The sequence below is a fragment of the Somniosus microcephalus genome, chromosome 26, assembly GCF_052327205.1.
Source record: "Somniosus microcephalus isolate GS21.2 chromosome 26, FLI_Smic_1.0, whole genome shotgun sequence".
Classification (NCBI taxonomy): domain Eukaryota; kingdom Metazoa; phylum Chordata; class Chondrichthyes; order Squaliformes; family Somniosidae; genus Somniosus; species Somniosus microcephalus.
This window is the reverse complement of record NC_141012.1, coordinates 29,242,973-29,263,978: the sequence shown is the minus strand read 5'-3', so window position 1 is coordinate 29,263,978 and position 21,006 is coordinate 29,242,973. Positions and strand designations below refer to the sequence as shown.

Below are 21,006 nucleotides of genomic sequence, written 5' to 3'. Positions count from 1 at the left end.
ATCTCTTTGAAGGCAACATAGATTCCAAAAGGTTACGGCGCTTCAAAAGATCACTTGCGACCTTGTGTTTAGGAACACAGGATTTTCTAGACAAAAAAAGACCGAGGTCCATCTAGTTTGCCTTCTTCGATCAGCTCCGATGGACGGGTCACATCGTCTGCATGCCCGATATGAGACTCCCAGAACAAGCATTCTACTCGAAACTGCGACACGACAAGAGAGCCCCAGGTGGGCAGAGAAAACGCTTCAAGGACACCCTCAAAGCCTCCTTGAAAAAGTGCAACACCCCCACCGACACCTGGGAATCCCTGACCCAAGACCGCACGAAGTGGAGGAGAAGCATCCGGGAAGGCGCCGAACACCTCGAGTCTCTTCGCCGGGAGCAAGTTTAAGCCAGGCGCAAGCAGCGCACGCCAACCCAAGCACCCCACCCACCTGCCCCTTCAACCACCATCTACACCACCTGTGACAGAGACTGTAGGTCCCGCATTGGACTCATCAGTCACCTGAGAACTCATTTTTAATGTGGAAGCAAGTCATCCTCGGTTCTGAGGGGCTGTCTAAGAAGAAGACTCGCATGATACAATAATAATGGAGTTGTTGACTAATCATAGCAATCAATCTTTATCAGTTAGTCCACAACAGACCCAGAAATGGCATGAAGACAACCCCGGTCGGTGCTGGGAAGCTATGCAAACCATAGGTCTAAAAGTCACCTTTTTCCTCCCAAGCATGCGACACTTACCACATTCCATGTCTCAAATTACTCATATACTGTATCCCAAAATGTTATTTTCTGAAAGAAATCTATCTAATTTGCATTTGAATGATTACTACCAGCCACTTCCACCATCTCCCTGGGGTGTCTGTTCCATAGATTGACCACTCGCTCACTGAAATCTTGTTTATATAAGTAGTCAAAATGGTGGAATTATAATTTCACCTTCTACCCATGCAATAATCACATGTGCAAGGATGCTACAGAGGGGGCTCTTTGTGAAAGCAAGTATCTAACAATTACGCGAGCTTCAAGGTCAAACAGTATTACAGAATTCCTGTAGCTTATTCCACTATAAAATGCTTCCATTAATATGGTTATCATTCGATGCTCCAGATGTGCAACCAGCAACTTAGCGATCCTAGAAAACTCAATTATACATTAAAATAATCTCTATTTTTGGCACTTATTGAAAATATCAACAGATTTGCTAGCTCCCACATTGAATGTGAAAGGATTCGCAAATTTCATGTCTCCCCCCCCGCACCCCCGATTTACTTTTGGTTTATTAAAGAAGCCCTGGTTGGACTGAGTTTGGAATCCAGGGCTCAACAAGATGGCTGCGGTCAGCCTCATGGCCAAAGCCTGTAAGTTTCAGTTTGGACTGACAAGCTTGTATTCTGATGACTGTGAGAAGGAACTTTCCAGAAAACTCGAATGCGGACAGACCTTCTGCATTTATGCATGAGAAGCAAACCCAGTGGCATTCGGCCTCTGATTAAAAATCATCAAGGTTGTTTGCACAAACAAACAAGAGCAGGCAAGGCCTATTCAAAATGTAATAGGACAAGCTTAGCTGCATTCAGACCTTCGGTTAGAGAACATCGACATGGTTTACAAACGATCAACGGGGCATTCAGACTGGAATGGCCCCATCACTAAACCAGTTGGACAAAGGGGAACACTGATGAGGCGTTTAAAACCAATTAACCGGCCATCCAGGTCGATGGGCCCAGATCGGTACCTTTTGTATGCGTTTCAATACGTCCAGATTAGACCAAAGAAATGAGCTGATCTGGCAGGAGATAAGGGCGACCGAGAAGGGTATAACTAGTCCCTCGGGAGGCCATCTCTCTCTCTCTCTCCCGCCTCGCCTCCGGTGCCCTGCCGTATCATCAACCCAGCGAGAGGATCGTCGACGAAGAGCCCGTCCAGGGAAGTAGGATACCCGCAGTTACGTTTGAATTACTGGGGTATCTCTGCTTTGGGGCGGTGAAAACCTAAAACATCGGCAGGCAACAGGGCACGGAGCAGGCATTCCAACATCCTAGACTGGTGAGCATCAACTTTCAGGATTAATTAAAAATGTCCTAGTAAAGGATCCCCTTGGAATGAGTGACCATAACATGGTTGAGTTCCATATTCAATTAGAGGGTGAGAAGGTTGGATCTCAAACAAGCGTGCTGAGCTTGAATAAAGGAGACTATGAAGGTATGAGAGCGGAATTAATTAGAGTGGACTGGGAAAATAGATTAAAGGGTAAGACGGTACATGACCAGTGGTGTACATTTAAGGAGTTATTTTACAACTTCCAAAAAAAATATATTCCACTGAGGAAAAAAGGGTGTAAAAGAAAAGATAGCCATCCGTGGCTAAGTAAAGTAATTAAGGATAGTATCCGACTAAAAACAAGGGCATATAAGGTAGCCAAATCTAGTGGGAGGATGGAAGATTGGGAAGTCATTAAAAGACAGCAAAAAATAACAAAAAGATTGATTAAGAAAGGGAAGGTAGATTATGAAAGTAAATTAGCAAAAAATATAAAAACAGATAGTAAAAGTTTCTATAGTTATATAAAAAGAAAAAGGGTGGCTAAAGTAAATGTTGGTCCCTTAGAGGATGAGACCGGGAAATTAATGGTGGGAAACATGGAGATGGCAAAAACACTGAACAATTATTTTGTATCAGTCTTTACAGTAGAGGACACTAAGAATATCCCAACACTGGACAAACAGGGGGCTCTAGGGGGGGAGGAACTAAATACGATTAAAATCACTAAGGAAGTGGTACTTGGTAAAATAATGGGACTCAAGGCGGATAAATCCCCTGGACCTGATGGCTTGCATCCCAGGGTCTTGAGGGAAGTAGCGGTAGGGATTGTGGATGCATTGGTAATAATTTTCCAAAACTCACTGGACTCAGCAAAGGTCCCGGCAGATTGGAAAACTGCTAATGTAACACCCTTATTTAAAAAGGGTAGTAGGCAGAAGGCTGGAAACTATAGACCTGTTAGCCTAACATCTGTGGTTGGTAAAATGTTAGAGTCCATTATTAAGGAGACAGTAACGGGACATTTGGATAAACATAATTTAATAGGGCAAACTCAGCATGGTTTCATGAAGGGGAAGTCATGTTTAACAAATTTGCTTGAGTTTTTTGAGGAAGTAACATACAGGGTGGATAAAGGGGAACCAGTGGACGTAGTGTATTTAGACTTCCAAAAGGCATTTGACAAGGTGCCACACAAAAGATTATTGCTCAAGATAAAAAATCACGGGATTGGGGGTAATATTCTGGCGTGGGTGGAGGATTGGCTCTCTAACAGAAAGCAGAGAGTTGGGATAAATGGTTCGTTCTCAGATTGGCAACCAGTAACTAGTGGTGTTCCGCAGGGGTCAGTGCTGGGTCCCCAACTCTTTACAATCTATATTAACGATTTGGAGGAGGGGACCGAGTGTAACATATCAAAGTTTGCAGATGATACAAAGATGGGAGGGAAAGTAGTGAGTGAGGAGGACATAAAAAACCTGCAAAGGGACATAGACAGGCTAAGTAAGTGGGCAGAGATTTGGCAGATGGAATACAATACTGGAAAGTGTGAGGTTATGCACTTTGGCAGGAAAAATCATAGAGCAAGTTATTATCTTAATGGCAAGAAACTGGAAAGTACTGTAGTACAAAGGGATCTGGGGGTCCTGGTGCACGAAACTCAAAAAGTTAGTATGCAGGTGCAGCAAGTGATTAAGAAGGCCAATGGAATGTTGGCTTTTATTGCTAGGGGGTTGGAATATAAAAACAGGGAGGTATTGCTGCAGTTGTACAAGGTATTGGTGAGGCCGCACCTGGAATACTGCATACAGTTTTGGTGTCCATACTTAAGAAAAGACATACTTGCTCTCGAGTCAGTACAAAGAAGGTTCACTCGGTTAATCCCGGGGATGAGGGGGTGGTCATATGAGGAGAGGTTGAGTAGATTGGGACTCTACTCATTGGAGTTCAGAAGAATGAGAGGCGATCTTATTGAAACATATAAGATTGTGAAGGGGCTTGATCGGGTGGATGCGGTGAGGATGTTCCCAATGATGGGTGAAACTAGAACTAGGGGGCATAATCTTAAAATAAGGGGCTGCTCATTCAAAACTGAGATGAGGAGAAACTTCTTCACTCAGAGGGTGGTAGGTTTGTGGAATTTGCTGCCCCAGAAAGCTGTGGAAGCTACATCATTAAATAAATTTAAAACAGAAATAGATAGTTTCCTAGAAGTAAAAGGGAATAAAGGGTTACGGGGAGCGGGCAGGAAATTGGACATGAGTCTGGGTTCGGAATGGTCATGGCCCTGTGGGTAGTGGAGCGGGCCCAGGGGCCGTGTAGCCTTGTTCTGCTCCTACTGTGTTCTAATTCTGTTAGATTTCAGGAGATGGTTTTATTCCTGTTCCTGGCTGGGGTGGAGATCGCCTTTACAGAAGGTAAGTACTGTAGGAAATATAGGGACAGAGTGATCTCCTGGAAGAATTTCGATCGCCTAGATGGGTCGGAGAGGAATTTCCCAGATTTTTTTCTCCCAAATTGGCCATTGGGTCTTTATCTGGTTTTTCGCCTCTCCCGGGAGATCACATGGGTTCGGGTGGATGCAGAGTGATAGAAGATTTGAGGTTAGGATCAGATCAGCCATGATCTTATTGAATGGTGGAGCAGGCTCGAGGGGCCGATTGGCCTACTCTTGCTCCTATTTCTTATGTTCTTATGTTCTGACCCATTACAAGACAATCTAGATACGTGTAAAGGGTGGGAGTTAAGGGGAATTGCTAAAGTGTCATTTTAGTCATTTTCCCTCGATGTGTTCGTTTCTCCTCCCCCGTTAAGTGTAATTGTGTTGCATCCATAGAGATTTTCTCTGTATAGTAATTGTTTCTCTATTTTTAATAAACATTGGTTTCCTTTGCACCAAACCACTGGTCTCGTTTGTCTATATCGCTACTTGTAAATAAGTCCGGTGGTCAGAACCAAAGGGGAAGCGATTCGAACCGCACGGGGCTGGAGCAGCTCAGACACGACTGACTGGCCAGACACAAACCCCAAACCAAAACCCCCTACAAATGCTTCACTTCACAAACCCCTTGATATTTGCGCATGAATGGTGGGGGGGGGGGGGGGGAGAAAGGAGGAGGAGAACAGGTAGGGGTCAGGAATGCTGGCTCCTGTCACAAGGATACAGTTAACGAGTTCAATGGTCAGCAAACAAAGGCTTTTGAAATCTTGAAAGAGGTGAAAACTGATATACAAAGATCTTGGTTAGGCATTAAAAGAATAAAAAGCAAGCAAAACAACTGCACAGTGTAACGAGACGTGGGAAAGACACCAAAAACTTGCCAAAATGGAGGCAAGTGAACTGGATGGGAGAGGATGGCAAGGAAATGGCGGGGGGGGGGGGGGGGGGATAATTTTTTTAAACTACAAAGCTAAAATAAAGAGAAGTTATTGGAACCACACAGCAGGTCCTGTCAGCACTCAAAGAGAAAGGAAAGAAAAGGACTTGCATTTATATAGCACCTTTCACAACCTCAGGACATCCCAAAGCACTTTACAGCCAATTAAGTTCTTTTGAAATATAGTCACTGTTGTAATTTGGGGAAACGCGGCAGCCAATTTGCACACAGCAAGGTCCCACAAACAACAATGAGACAATTGACCAGATAATCTGTTTTTACTTCAGTGATGCTAATTGAGGGATAGCTATTGCCAGGAGATCAGGAGCAGTCTCCTGCTCTTCTTCGAATAGTGCCATGGGATATTTTACATCCACCCGAGAGGACAGATGGCACATAGAAACATAGAAGATAGGAGCAGGCCATTCGGCCCCTCGAGCCTGCTCCACCATTCAATGAGATCATGGCTGATCATCCAAATTCAGTACCCTGTTCCTGCCTTCTCTCCATATTCCTTGATCCCTTTAGCCTTAAGAAATATATCCAACTCCTTCTTGAATACATTTAATGAATTGGCCTCTACTGCCTTCTTTGGTAGAGAATTCCACAGGTTCACCACTCTCTGGGTGAAGAAATTCCTCCTCATCTCTGTCCTAAATGGCTTACCCCTTATCCTTAGACTGTGACCCCTGGTTCTGGACTCCCCGACCATCGGGAACATCCTTCCAGCATCTAGTCTGTCTAGTCCTGTTAAAATTTTATAAGTTTCGATGAGATCCCCTCTCATTCTTCTAAACTCCAGCGAGTACAAGCCCAATCAACCCAATCTCTCCTCATACGTCATTCCTGCCATCCCAAGTATCAGCCTGGTGAATCTTTGTTGCACTCCTTCCATGGCAAGAACATCCTTCCTCAGATAAGGTGACCAAAACTGCACACAATACTCAAGGTGTGGCCTCACCAAGGCCCTGTACAACTGCAGCAAGACATCCTTGTTCCTGTACTCAAACCCTCTCGCTACGAAGGCCAACATACCATTTGCCTTCTGAACCGCCTGCTGCACCTGCATGCTTACTTTCAGCGACTGGTGCACAAGGACGCCCAGGTCTCGTTGCACTTCCCCTTCTCCCAATCTATTGCCATTTAGATAATAATCTGCCTTCCTGTTTTTGACACCAAAGTGGATAACCTCGCATTTATCCACGTTATATTGCATCTGCCATGCTTCTGCCCAATCGCCCAACCTGTCCAAATCATACTGGAGTTTCTCGGCATCCTCCTCACAGCACACACGCCCACCCAGCTGTGTGTCGTCTGCAAACTTGGAGATATTACATCTAGTTCCCTCGTCCAGATCATTAATATATATTGTGAATAGCTGGGGTCCAAGGACCGATCCCTGCGGTACCCCACTGCCTGCCACTCGGAAAAAGAGCCATTTATTCCAACTCTTTGCTTTCTGTCTGTCAACCAGTTCTCTTATCCCATCCAAAAGACAGCACCTCTGGCAGTGCAGCAGTCCCTCAGTACTTGCACTGCAGTGTCAGCATGGATATGCGCTCAAGTCTCTGGACTGGGGCTTTAACCCATGACCCTCTGACTCAGAGGCTCGAGTGCTACCACTGAGTCAAGGCTGACACTTACAGGCAGTAAGGAGGCAGGCCAATGTCCTGCGTAGCCCAACCGCCCCCGAGAACTTTGGTCTGACAAAGGGTTACAACACTTGACTTCTGCCAGTTATGTTCCCTACCGCCTCCCTCATTTTGTTCAATTCCATGAAGGGACTTATCTTCCAGTCTGCAGTTCTAATGAAAGGTCTCACCCCAAAACATAAATCGGTCTTTCCTCTTTTCAATGATGATGGGCATGCTGTGTATTCACAGAATTTTCTGTTTTTACTTTGCCACACAGACTGCAGCGTTTGAAGAAAGAGGCCCACCACCAACACCTCCTTCAGGGCAACTCGGGGTGCCAGTGATGCCCACATCCCGCGAATGAATTAAAAAGATGTTCCCAAATTTTTATTTGAACAGTAGGTTGTGCTGGACAAACAGTGTCATATCTAGAGCCAAATGGGCACCAACACTGGCCGAAACATGAATTGGAATGACACTGGAGCCCATCACATTTATTGTTCAGCTCCTGACATGATTCCATCTGGCTGAGGTTCATCCTTGCACTGTAGTGATTAGAGCTCAGGCTTTGATTCATATCTCAATGCTACAGATGGCTATTATTGGTGCCATCAATCAGTACTGCTGTCACTGCTCCTTTGATTTACAATGCAAGGGGAAGAAAAATTTCAGGGAGATCAACCTCAGCCCACAATTAAGTGCTGCTTGCTGCTCTGAAAAAGAAACAAAGAAAGAACATGCATTTGTGTAGAGCCTTATCACATCAGCAGGATGTCCCAAAGTGCTTTACAACCAACAGATTACTTTTAAACTGCAATCTCACTATTGTTAAGTAGGAAAATACAGCAGCTAAATTGCACACAGCAACAACCACAAAGAACTCATGAATGAATGACTAGATAATGTGTTCTTGCTAAGGTATGTCCAGTGATGAATATGGCCAGCTCACTGGGTGAACGCTCTGCTTTCTTCCAATACCGTCACCAAAACAGGCAGCCAGGGCCTCAGTTTAATGTCTCATCTGAAAGATGGACCTCCAACGATAAAGCTCGCTCTCAGTATTGCGCAAAAATGTCATCTTTGATCATATGCTCAAGTTGATAGTGGAGTTTGAACCCACAGCTTTCTGACTCAGAGGTGAGAGTGCTCCAATTAACCCAGCTAATGCTTAGCACCAATGACTTTTCACTTAGTGCCAAAACTGACGTCAGGTTTCCACATTGTACAGTAATATTATTTTGTGAAGTAAGGAAAGAAGAATGAATGCGGTCATACAATATACAATCATATAAAGCAGTAAATCATTCTCTTCCTATCAGGTGATGGTATCACAACCCAGTTCCAGAGTCAGAGCTTTAACCCCCACCCAGTAAAGTAATGGAAAGATGCATAACTAAAGTCCAACAGCAATAATGTTAGTGGCAGTGCATTCCAGCAATTATGACATGATTCAAAGTCTGAAGTGGAGAAGACTCCAGTAACATGCTCCAAGATCTGCACTGTAAAGTTTATGTAAAATGTATTCCAACTTGCCTGCTCAACAGACAAACCTCCAACTGACCTTCTGACGCAAGGTCATCAACCTGAAACATTAACTCTGTTTCTCTCTCCACAGATGCTGCCTGACCTGCTGAGTGTTTCCAGCATTTTGTGTTTTTATTTCAAACCTCAAGCTTAACCAGTCCCAGTGCAATCTAAATTATGCTCAGCTAGACCATAAATTGCACATCTCCATATGCTACTTTCTGATCACAATATTTCATATAAAATTATCAGACTTTTTAAGGATTGGGAGTTTTGCTGTTAATTCAGGTAACGATGGATAAGAATGGAATCTAACATTTTACTATGGTTTATGTGTGAAGCAAGCAGGAAATCAGAAAAGTCTGACATGGCTTTTATTGTGGATGGATTTTCTAACCTAGAAATGAGTGTCTTGAGAAAAACCTTTTTGCCCAATTCAATACTATTTAAATCATGGACATGATGCACAAACCTTCCAACACGTTTCTAACCCTAACCCTAAATGCAGTGCATAACCAATAGAAGGTGGACAGGTCACCTTTTAGATAAAATAATCTCATGCTGCATTATGATGATTGGAGGCTAAACTGCCTTCTATTCATAGTAACAAACAAGAAATCTGCAGATCTGCCCCACTCCATTAAAAAAAGATAGAAATTAATTTAAAACAACAACTTGCATTTTAATGCTTTTGGCATCAGGATGATGTCCGAGTGTGCTTTGCAGGTCAGATAAATGAAAAATGAAAACTGAGTGGGAAGGAGAATAGGTAGCATTAATTCATGGCAGAAGCAAGAAAACAGTTGAACAGTTTTGGTAGGCTTTTGAAAGCAGTGAAGATGAAGGTGAAGGGACTTTGGGGAGGAATCCCAATGGCCGAGGGGCAAGAAGGCTAAAAGAGCAGTTGGCAATTCTGGAGTGAAGAGGACTTGGGAGGAGGATTAAAGCGGTGTCAGAGGAGTGAAGAATGCGAGCAGGGACATGAGGCCGAAGGTGGTCACTGGGTTTAGGTGGGGCAAACGCTTGAATGCATTTAAAGGTTAAGGATCTTGGATTCATGCAGGCACAGGGAGTTAGAGCAGCCTCATGAGGACTAGGGTAGTGGCACTGCGAGGCTTTAAGTGACTAAGGATATGAGCGGCAGCATTCTGGATGAACCTCACTAAAGAAAAAAAAAAATCTTCCATTCTGACAAGCTCTCCCCAACCTGACACGTTATTTTAGTTGTGCTCCATTTCCAACACCATCAGTGCCCTTGATTTGTTTGAACTGTGCTGATGAACTGCCTACCACCAATCAGAAACATGTACTCAAGTGAGTCTTGGCTAATTATCATTCATCAAAATGTCATACTGATTTTTTTTTCGCCGCAAGCAAACGAATCAGGCTTGGTAGAGTATTTTACAACCCGATTCCCCCTCAAACTGTGCAGGAATGTCAGCTTCGCTTCTTAAACTATGCAACCTTATGGTGTGGCTGACGAACTAATCCCAATTGTACTGAATACAAGGGTGCCTTTTGTGGCCCGGGCTGGTAGTCTTTTCCTCATTAGGAAGGAGAGACTTCTTCTGGGCTGGATTCAAATGTGGATCTTAGAGGTGAAAAGGACAACCTTCCAACTCGCTGTACCAGTCTGTACCTCATGCTGGAATTTTAATGTTTAGAGACGTCACAATTTATCCTAAGCATCAACTCGGGTCCAATGTAGCCCGTATGATACAACCCACAGCACTGCAATGCTGTATTCTAGATGCTGCAAGGCGTTTAATTTTGCGTTTCATCATCTTGTGTTAATGCTAACTGATTAGTTTTCTAATCAATAATTGTATTGATTGTGACAACTGAAGCTTGTTCACCCAGATAACACCAAACATACAACGAGGCAGCATTAGTAGCACACCTCAGCTAGTGCACAGTTCCACTAATCAAATAATAAACTGAAGTCTTAATGCATTTTTGAAGTTGTTTTGCTGTCATGAAGATGTGACTAACCAAAACATCTGTAGCTGGGGCACTGTTCAAGCAACAGCAGCACCAAGATCATCATTTTGCTTTCTCTCTGTTCAAATTTTTCAGTCAAATAGCCAATTTGGTTCTCAGCCACAGCCTGACTTGCATCATTTACTGCTTTTCTAAAGATTACACACACCAAGAGCCGAACCATAAACACGGCAATAAGAAGTGAATTATGTAACCGTAAATGATGTGAATACTAAATTGCTCACTCGTGTTAAGAAATCGGCTGTTTCATCAAGAAGGCCACAATTGTAGTTCAGTTCCATAATCTTAAACGTTTGCAAAACCAAAATGATTTCTGTAAATAGTACATAACCCAGAGATATTCTGAGATTGAGTACTTCTGTGTGATAGTAACTGAACTGTATGATACAAGTTATCTGTTGAAACTCAAAATATTTGTGGCCGAAGGATTTAAATTTTGAAAGTTGTGTTTCCCCCCAACCCCGGACCTCCTTGTTGCACAATTTCCCAGTTGAGGATATAGGCAAGCGACCAAACCGTAGCCCTCTGCCAATGCTGCTCTTGAACCAACTTGGTGGGCACTTACCTAACTGGATTTGGAAAGACAAGAGCTATGATTTAAGTACATTCACAGTGCCTGGGCAGAATTGTCATCTTACCTTTGTTGCTTCCATATCAGCTTTCTCCATTTCTTCTGCTTCGTCTATCAATGGCCAGTGCAGTAGGGGAGGTTCAGAAGCAAATGCCATATGGGAAAAGAAGGAGCAGATTTAATGAAGGGAAGTGCTTTCACAGCAGGGTTCTACATGTGGAAAAAATCTAAACGTGCGGGACATCGAGAAAGAACAGTCCAAGTCCGCAGCATACATTTTTTTCCAAATGGACATTAGCTCAATTTTTGTTATTCCCTCGTGTTGAGTAAAAATAATTATATTACACACACAAAGATATTACCCGTCACCACCATCTGCAATACTGCATTGATGTCACAAGGTCAACTGGGAACAAAAGGGAGATCAGATCCTCAAGGCATAGCATCCATAGGAACTGCCAATTAGTTTTAAGACATTAATGTCCACGAAATAAAACTACTGAATCATTTTTGGACATTACTAGACTTATTTTACTCATTGAAAGACTTCAGAATTTGTAAACATAGATGCTTCACACGCATTCTATTGTTGTAATATTCCATATAGAATGTATCCTGGATATCTCCTGCAATGAATGCCAATTATTTTTCCAAAAAAACTAAAATATTAAATACCTTTGATGCGGTTCCGTGAATGTCACACTGAGCTGCTATCAGCTTAGCACAAAAAAGCAAGAACCTGAATCAGCAGAACCTTAAAAACAATATCAAAAGAAACTAGGGTTCAGTCAGCTCTACTTTTTGTCACTGTTACAGATGAGAAGGGAGATAGCTTCGTTAATCAAACATTTAAACAAAAACACACTTGGAAGAAAAAGATGGTGTACCGCTGACATCAAACTATGCCTTACTTCAAATAACTTCCAATAGGATCACAGCCAAAAATGATGACGTACAAACTTCAAGCGTCAGGCTAAACTGTGCAGCAAGAGTACAAAGAATAGATTAGAGGGACTTGATTAAAGGCTGTGATCTGGGTGAGCAGCAAGCTCGCATGTCGAGGCCCGGATTGGTTTTAATGCCTGGGCCTCCTTGGCATATCCAGTCCCATAACTCCCACCCAAACCAGGCAGAAATCACTGCCTGGCAGCAGGAATCTGCCAACGGGGACCCACAGGAACGGTCTATGGCAGTCAGGTAAGCCGTGAGGTGGGTGCAATCGTGATCAGGGGTGGGGTGGGGTGGGGGTGGGGGTGGGGGGGGGGGGGGGGGAGGAGAAGTTGAAGCCATGGGCAAGGGAGGGCTAAAGTTTCCTTGTGGGGCCCGGAGGCAAACTCCTGCACAAACTGTCCTTAAAAGTCTTCAAAATTTAAAACTGCAGGTGGTCAGATCGGGACGGGAAAGGAGTGGGTTAGTCCCTCGCTCCACTTTGACTGCCTCCTTGCCTGGTCTCTGCCAGGCGGGGCAGAGTTACTATCGGGGCTCTAATCTTAGAAGTTTCTCAGCCTTGCATCCCTCAATCAAATCAGAACGTTCCTGTTATCTTTTTTTAATTTACGGTGTGAATGTCTGCAATACTTTCTCTGCCCAGGATTGTTGCGTCTAGTAAGAGTTAATCATCATCACTTTGTGGCCAGCAGCGGGCGATACCATGCCACAGTCCATTTTTAAGGAACACCCATGTAACCAAACATGGCAATACAGGCGGTAAGACAGTTTAGTTCACTTGTGCAAAAGAGCATCGTGCATCAGTCGCCACCTGTGGTACTCATGGTTCATCAGTCTTTGGCACTGATGAACTTCTTCAACAGTACGTGGTAACAACTCTAATATCCGATACTTCAGGACTTACAAAGTCCACCCTAAATGGCCAAGTCACAGTTTTGCAAACAAATCAGCCGAAATCAGAGGTTACATTTTGTGTCAATAAAAAGGATTTCTGTATTTGGGAAGGCTAAAGCCATTGGCCGGAATTTTCAGGAGGTAAGAGCGGGTGGGTCGGAGGCGTGAGTAGGAAGTGAAAGTTGAAAAAATGTGAACCCCCCGACCCCAACCCGCCTCCTTTCACCTTTAACTCAGGAGGGACGGGGTGGGGTTTCGAGCTGCCAACCCGCTGCCAGGAGGCGGATTGGCAATTTAAATATTATAATGAGGCCTGAAGCCTCTACTTTAACCTGCTTTGCTGGTTTTACTGCAGGCGGCCGGGATTCCCTCGTCCTCTCCGGGGGATCGGACCCCCGCAATCCTGGGCCCAGCACCTACCTGGTCCTGTGGCCTCCTAGCCCGCGTTACCCGCACAACTGGAAGCCAGCCTGTCAATGAGGCTGCCTTCCGGGCGGGGTACTCGCCCCTGACGTCGCACGCACGTGGCGGAGTTTTAAACCCGAGCTTCCGGGTTTCCCGCCATCTCCCCTGCACCGTGCGGGTGGGACCCGGGAAAATCCAGCCCATTGACTTTGGCTCAGCCAGAAACTCCGTTCCCTCAGCACTGAATCCATCCCACTTCCTGGCCACTGTTTCAGGTTGAACCAGATTGTTCACAACCTCAGCGTCCTATATGACCCTGAGCTGAGCTTCTGACACCATATCCTCTCCATCACAAAGACCGCCTACTTCCACCTCCGTAACATCGCCAGTCTCCGACCCTGCCCCAGCTGATCTGCTGCTGCTGCCACCTTCATCCATACTTTTCCTACCTCCAGACTTGACTATTCCAAAGTTCTCCTAGCTGGCCCCCATCTTCCACCCTCCATGAACTTGAGCTGATCTAAAATGCTGCGTCCCATATCCTAACATGCACTAAGTCCCATTCACCCAGCACCCCTGTGCTCGCTGACCAACATTGTTTCTGGATCCACCAATGCCTCGATTTCAAAACTCTCATCCTCATGTTCAAATCCTTCCACGGCCTCACCCCTTCCCTGCTTCTGCAACCTCCTCTAGTCCTACAATCCTCCAAGAACTTTACGTTCTTCCAACACTGGCCTCGCTTGCATCGCCCACTCCCTTTGCCCCACCACTGACAGCCATGCCCTCGGCCCTAAGCTCGGCAACTCCCTCCCTAGACCTCTCCACCTCTCTCTCCTTCTGTCAGACTCATCTTAAAACCTACCTCTTCGACCAAGCTTTTAGTTGATGTCCTAATACCTCCTACTTTGGCTCTGCGTCAATTTTTGTCTGATCCCTTCCTGTGAAGTGCCTTGGGGTGTTTTACTACATTAAAGGCACTAAATAGTGCAAGTTGTTGGTGTGGTTTTATGTCTTTTAGGTAGACAAGTTAAATGTGTTTTCAAAATTAGTTTCAGTTGATTGTAGTTGAAAAGGATGTCCTTTGTCTCCATCGGGGTGTGGCTAATGCACAAAGTGAACCAGAGGCAAGATGGAAGCTGATTTCCCTTGCCCAAAGTCAAGGTGGAGGGCTGAAGACAAATTGCCTACATGACCAGGCCAAGTTGTTTAGTCGCTAAATTAGCAAAGATAAAAGTTGTGCCCTAAGTGTTAATCGAATTATGCATGCTCAAAGCACTAATAGACAAGATTTTCTTGTCAAGTGATTCTATGCATGGGGTGTTTGTGACAAAAAAGTAGTTAATGGTATCTAATTATTGTATTGCTAGAATCAGTGTGCAAAGGGTTACAACAGAGGCACACAAGGTATTGCTCAAAGGAAACTCACTCGTTCAGTTCCGGATGAGCTAGCTGCCATGTTCTTCACCTTCTTCGCTTTGCTAAGGCTAAGAGAAATGGAAGGCTCAAAGTGTTTACTGGATGTCACTATCACAGTAAATGAGGAGCATCTTAAGCTATTAATAAAGATTGCCAATTCTTAATTTTGATCAATGATTGTTTGATCGAACATAATTATGAGGGATGATGTTGTCTACTGTTTTTATCTCAGGATAGCTGGCTGACTGACCTCCCAAGCTAAATCATTAATCAAAGAACAGCCCCCCAACCTGAAGTAGTGGCTTCAGCTGACAGCTTGCCCCGTGACCTTGGAGAAGTCATAGCTTGGCTGTGGTCCCATTGACCAGCAGTGCGGTGGGCAAAGGCCTCCTATTATAGAAATATACGGGAAAGCCTCCAACTGCCAGTGTTTGAACTTTGTAGCTGTAACTTGAAGGCTTGGTTTTCTTCAAACTATCAGTGTCTGTCTCACATGAGATGTTAGGCTACAATAAGTAAACTTCCATTTGAAGTCTTATGTTGCGACAGAAAGTGAGTGGTGTCTTTGTTGTTTACATATGGAAGATACATCAATTATTATACACAAACGCATCTCCATTTGGTAAGAATGTATATCCAACCTGCCTTTTAAAGAGAGAAGAATCATGTGACAGCATGCAATCTATTCGACAGGAAACTTTGGTTTATCCGGAGGTTAACTGTCCGGAATGCTCGAGCCACCGGCAAAATTCAGGAGTCGGTTCAGTAAGTTTTTTTTCTTTTCGTTGCTTTTTTTTTCCACTAGTCAGGCTCTGCAAGGTCTAGCTAAAGCTGTTGCTTAGCTACAGAGACGCTTGCAAGCTATGGCTGACTGTTTAGAAGCTGTTGCTAAGCAACAGGGTTTGTTGTTAAATATGGAGCTCAAAAGCTTCCGTATGTTTTAACATTAGCGCTGGTTTGTCCAGCAGTTTTGATGGGACGGCAACAGCTCGGTCCCGTCGGTGCCGGATATCACAAAGTTTCCTGTAGTAACTAGTGCATAGAGTAAGAATTCTGTGTTACAATCCCTGGATCTCACGATCATTTACCTAGACCTTAGGCAGAAAAGGGTGCACTCCGGATCATAGTGCATGCAAGGTCTGTTTACTTGAGTGACTGGTGATCGTGAACCCATGGATATATCTTGCATAAAAACTCAAACATGTGACTTTCGTGACTAAGGGTGCAGGTTTCCATTCATTGGAGACTTTGGGGGGGGGGGGAAAGAGAGGGAAATGAGGGGAAGAATAATTTTCACTTTGGGTGGAAAACTGACGATTGCGGATTGACCGATGTGCAAACACCAGTTTTCTGCCCGCTGCCTTTCCATTGTGAGCACAAGCTAACAAGCGGTTGGGAGAAAAGCTCAAACACTGAAAGTGCTTTGTTCTAGGTTTTCATTGACTGCACTGGTCAAATGGAGGCTATTGTCTAGACATTATAAAGGGGCAAACATAAATCATCCTAATTGTCATAATCATTTATTAATTCTCTTTTATGGCAAGGAACTGTCCTCAGCAATGCAACATCTCATATGCTCTTGGGGCTGATGCATTTGTGTTTTTTATGGCTTGATGGCTAAGAAGAATATGATTTCTGATTGCATCATGTTAAAAGTGGCTGTATACTATGGGTGGAAGTTACATGCAGCAAGTTCCGAGTTCACAACAAAATATCTCCCGTTGTATAATCAATGGCTGAAATAGTTATACGGTGTAAAGGGAATTAAGGCTATAAAGCAGTGGATCATCTTGTATTCTTTAGTGCCTATCGGATTTCTGAAGGGAATTCAGACTAAATAATTCTCAGACTGTCTGGCTTAAGTGTTTAATTTTCTGCTGGAGAGAAATGGCAAGCATCTGCATTATTCTAAATGATTGTAAGAAAACATTGATAACACAACTAGTGAGTTAAGTAGTCATTCCAAATGCAAGTATTTTTAAAATAACTACTTGTACCCGATAGTGTATGCCTAGTATTCTTTATTTCTATGGATATTTAACTGTAAATAAATTAGATTAGTTGATTTAACTTGCATAACTCTGGTTTTATGTTGATATTTTTCACCATTCAATAGTTTGAAGTTGTAGTAGGAAAACTACATTATTTCCAAGTTACTGGAATCGGAGTTAATGGTTCAACCTAGACAAGGCAGAAAGTGAAAGACACAGATTTCTGATCTTAAGGGGAGCAGAGTGCATACAGAAATCTTGTCATCGGGCTGTTTAAACCAAAAAACTGTGTTTGAAAAGCCCAATCTGCACATGGATATTAATTACTTTATGGATATTAAACAGCAGGATGTATATTTAGAGGTTTGCAAAAGCTGCCTTTCTGTAACAAGATGGAGGCTATTCACTCTGCAGAGAGGATGGAGGATTGCCTGTGCATCAACAGTCCTCACTGAACATAAAGTCGACTTAAACAGATAAGAGGATTTTTTTCCCCAGTTCATTTCAGTAAAACGCTCCATTTTTAATATTCCAAATGGATTGAGATCTCATTTAACAGGACTTTTGATCTAAACCAAATGGACGAGTTTGTTTTGAAAGCAAATTAGCAAAACACCAATTTAATCGCATCAGGACGAAAAAGGTGCAAGGCTACATAGGTTAAGGATCTGTTTCAACATACAATCATATTGAATTGATCGTATTTCCTAATAATTCAACATTGCAGTGAATGGAAATGTTTTTGAGCACAGATTCCTGATGTTAAGTGACTTAGTTCTAATTGCACAAGTAAATAACACTGTAAAATTTCAAATGATGAGCGTCAGACAAATCACGTGAATTAATGAACCACAGGGGAATCTTTCATTTAAAAACGGTGGTATGAAACCGATTTTATTTTTTTGTAATTTTTTTTTTTTTTTTTTTTAAAAAGCAGAATAAATTTTGAGGAAACACAATGGGGGTAATTTTAACTTTCGGTGGTGACATAAAACGGGTGATAGCGGGTCAGTCGCCCGTTAAAATGATTCCCTGTAGGTTAGGGCGATATTTATTATCCATTCGTTGCCATCAATAACATGAAAAGAAAAGATCCATCTGGCCGGGCATTACAAATGTGATGCAGTCAAGTAGGGTGTTACAACGATGTAATGTAACTAAGCAGGATGTTGCAGGGCATAATGTAATGGAGCAGAGCATTACAATGATGTAATGTAATCAAGCAGATCTGATGCAGTCATAAGCTCAAAGCCAAAATCTAATAAGCTTATAAACACCACCAAAAACGTCAAAACTGAATCATAACCTTAAAGTCATGGCCAGCTATTTCTTATTATATAATATATACTGAATCACAGCCTCATACATACAGCCAGCTACTCACAATTGTATAATATACTGAATCACAGCCTTAAACTCATGGACGACTATTTGTTACAGCACAGTATAGAAGGAACATGGTGGGGGGGATTGGGTTGATTTGCGCCTCTCGTTAGCGCCCCTTTCAATTCATGAAGGAGGCCTGCAATGACGCGACGCTATGTGCCGACGGCGCGGCGCTGTTGCACATAGCGCTGCGATCTTCAGCTGTAGCGCCCCACGGAGTTGGACCACTTCCAGTAGCGCCCCGCCTACTGCTTGGGGCGCTACTACTGAATTTCTGGCGGAGGGGCGCTAACTTTTTCGGGGTGCTAAAATTAGTGCCCAACCACCCAATTTTTCCCCCATGTTTTCTTCTAGTTGATTTCACCATCAGCTTGATTTGAAAAGTTCTCAAAGAGCAAATAAAGGCAACACAATGCCAGTAAGAGGGTAAGCAACTTGCCTGCAGTACTCTACCTGAACCTTATCGCTTCACATTACGAGCACTGTGATGTTATCAGTGGAGTTACTGATTAATAATCTAATTACGTTAAGTATAATACTTTACTTAGATTGCAAACACCCATCAGTTATAATCTCATCACTCAAGATGTATTTTTGTCATGTGTGTCCTTTACAGTTGCTGTGAATGGGCAGAATAGTCTAAACAGTAAGTATCACTTTCCACTTGGGAAGTTAACAATGCAAAGATAGCTTTAAAACTGAAGGAAATGTACTGAACTTTCCTCAATGGCAAAAGATGCAGAGGCGACTCGAGGAAAACAAATTACGCAGCGAGTTGTTGTGATCTGGAGTGCACTGCCCGAAAGGGCGGTGGAAGCAGAGTCAATAATAACTTTCAAAAGGGAAGTGGATAAATACTTGAAGGGGAAAAATTTGCAGGGCTATGGGGAAAGGGCAGGGGTGTGGGACTCATTGGAGAGCTCATTCAAAGAGGCGCAGGCACAATGGGCCGCATGGCCTCCTCCTGTGCTTTATCATTCTATGATTCGAATAAAGCTCACCATCTTTGTAATGAGCCACACAACTTTTTTTCTGTTTAAAGCTGTGTGAAAAATACAATGTCTATAGATAACCCAGTATTTGCTCATTATCACTTCTTATGGAATATATTTTGCATTGATAATTCATAAAATCTGTCGTGCCCCATAAGCATATAGGGCCGGATATTCCGATCACTATGGGTGTGTACGCGCTGTGTACACACCCGTAGGGACATCGGAAATGCCGGTTTCAGGTATGCGAAGCGCATGCGCTGTAAACCAGCATTTCCAATCTGTCAAGAAAGCTCTTGACAGATCCTCTGGCTACCCTGGAGAAGGGCCTCTGCGGGCGGATAGTTCCACTTTTTGGAAACCCTCCGCCTGTAAGGCCTGCTTTTACCAGGATAAAAAATTTCACTGATTTATCATTTAAAAATACTTTAAAAAAGTTTAATTTTAGCCCCATAAAAAACTTTAATTATTTTTCTCAAAAATTTAAATTTTTGTTTAAAATAGTTAATTTATTGTAAATTTAAGTCATTTTAAAAATGTGATTTAAAAAAAAAATTATTTAAAGTTTTACATGTTTTGGGGGTGATCTCCATTCATATATTTGACAGGTCTTCCTGTCAAGTGTATGAAGGGAGATTCCCTTCTGTGATTGGCTCCCCATAGCCCACGTGATCCCAGGGACGCTGCGAACTACCTGCGCCTCTGGGATACATGGGCCCTGTGCCCTTGGAGTTTGGAGAGGCCCAGCAGCGGAATTGTGCGCGTCCCAGGAGCCCTCAGGTAAAGGCGCAGATTTTTCCAGGTCGCAGTTCTCCGCCCGCGGGAGGCCTGTGATCGGAATATCTGGGTCATAGTCTTGTTTAGGTTTTTAAATGCACTAATTAAATCTGCCTTAGAATGTTATTCAGTGACTGGCCTCTAGGAGGTGTAAACAATAACTCTCTGGCCTAGAAATTCGGTGGCGCCCCGTTTCGCCTGGGCGCCGGAAGTACCGCCCCGGAAGGAGCCACGAGCGCCAGCCCGATATTCAGTTTGAGCGCCCCAAACGGAAGCGCGGCGCTGTTCGAGGCGCCCCGCATCCCTCTTGGGGCGCTGCAACTGAAAATCGCAGCGCAACGTGCCGCAGCGCCACACACTGCGGCACGGCGTGCTGCAGTACTGCAGGCCTTCCTCCCCTTCTTAAAGGGGAGGGGCCTGCTGCAGCACGATCGGAGACCGTGAGTGCCGGCAAAAGAGCCCGGCACCGAGGAGAAGTGCCAGGCTCTTGGGACACAGCCGGCACAACGCGGGGGGAGGGGGGCGCTCAGGAGGCCGGGGACGGCAGCGTGGAGGTGTGCTGGCAGGCGGCCAACAAAAATGGCCACCCCACACCTCTCCTTTAATTAGCGCCTCTACCGCCGTAAATTGCGACCGGCGTTACAGCAGGGGGCGCTACAAAATTTCGCGATCGGGGCGGTAGTGGGGCGCTGCGCACACCGATGACGTCATCGGTGGCGGCGCAGCGCTACAGGCTAACGCCGCCATTAGCGCCCCGCTAAATTTCACGGGAGGCGTGGCCAGTGGTGCTAAACCCGCTAAGTGCCCCCTTTGGGTGCTAACTGGTGGCGCAGCCCACCGAATTTCTAGGCCCCTGACTTTTTGTTCTCACCCGCCCTGTGGTGGAATGTCTAGCCTCCAATCAGTGCTTCCAGATATCCAAGTGAGATCAGGAATTTGCGATATAATCACAGGTGCAAACCCATGTCCTATTATGCAGTGTACTCGAGCATGCTGTGCCACCGGAACAGCCTACTGTGTTCCATAAACACAATTTATAG

General features: G+C 44.1%; 1 protein-coding gene across 16 annotated transcripts in view; it reads right to left on the bottom strand.

Moving 5' to 3' along the window:
- The window catches only part of gramd1ba (GRAM domain containing 1Ba), a 458,121-nt gene that overhangs the window by 283,849 nt on the left and 153,266 nt on the right, over positions 1-21,006 (bottom strand). The window contains exons 1-2 of one of the 16 annotated variants that reach the window (XM_085968021.1): positions 11,830-12,255; positions 11,222-11,265 (exon numbers count right to left, since the gene is read on the bottom strand). The exons of 14 other annotated variants lie outside the window; for them this stretch is intronic. The gene's annotated coding sequence lies outside the window, so the exon portion shown is untranslated. Of the gene's footprint in view, positions 1-11,221; positions 11,746-11,829; positions 12,256-21,006 lie in introns of those variants that run through there. One more of the 16 variants, XM_085968022.1, reaches the window with a different exon arrangement.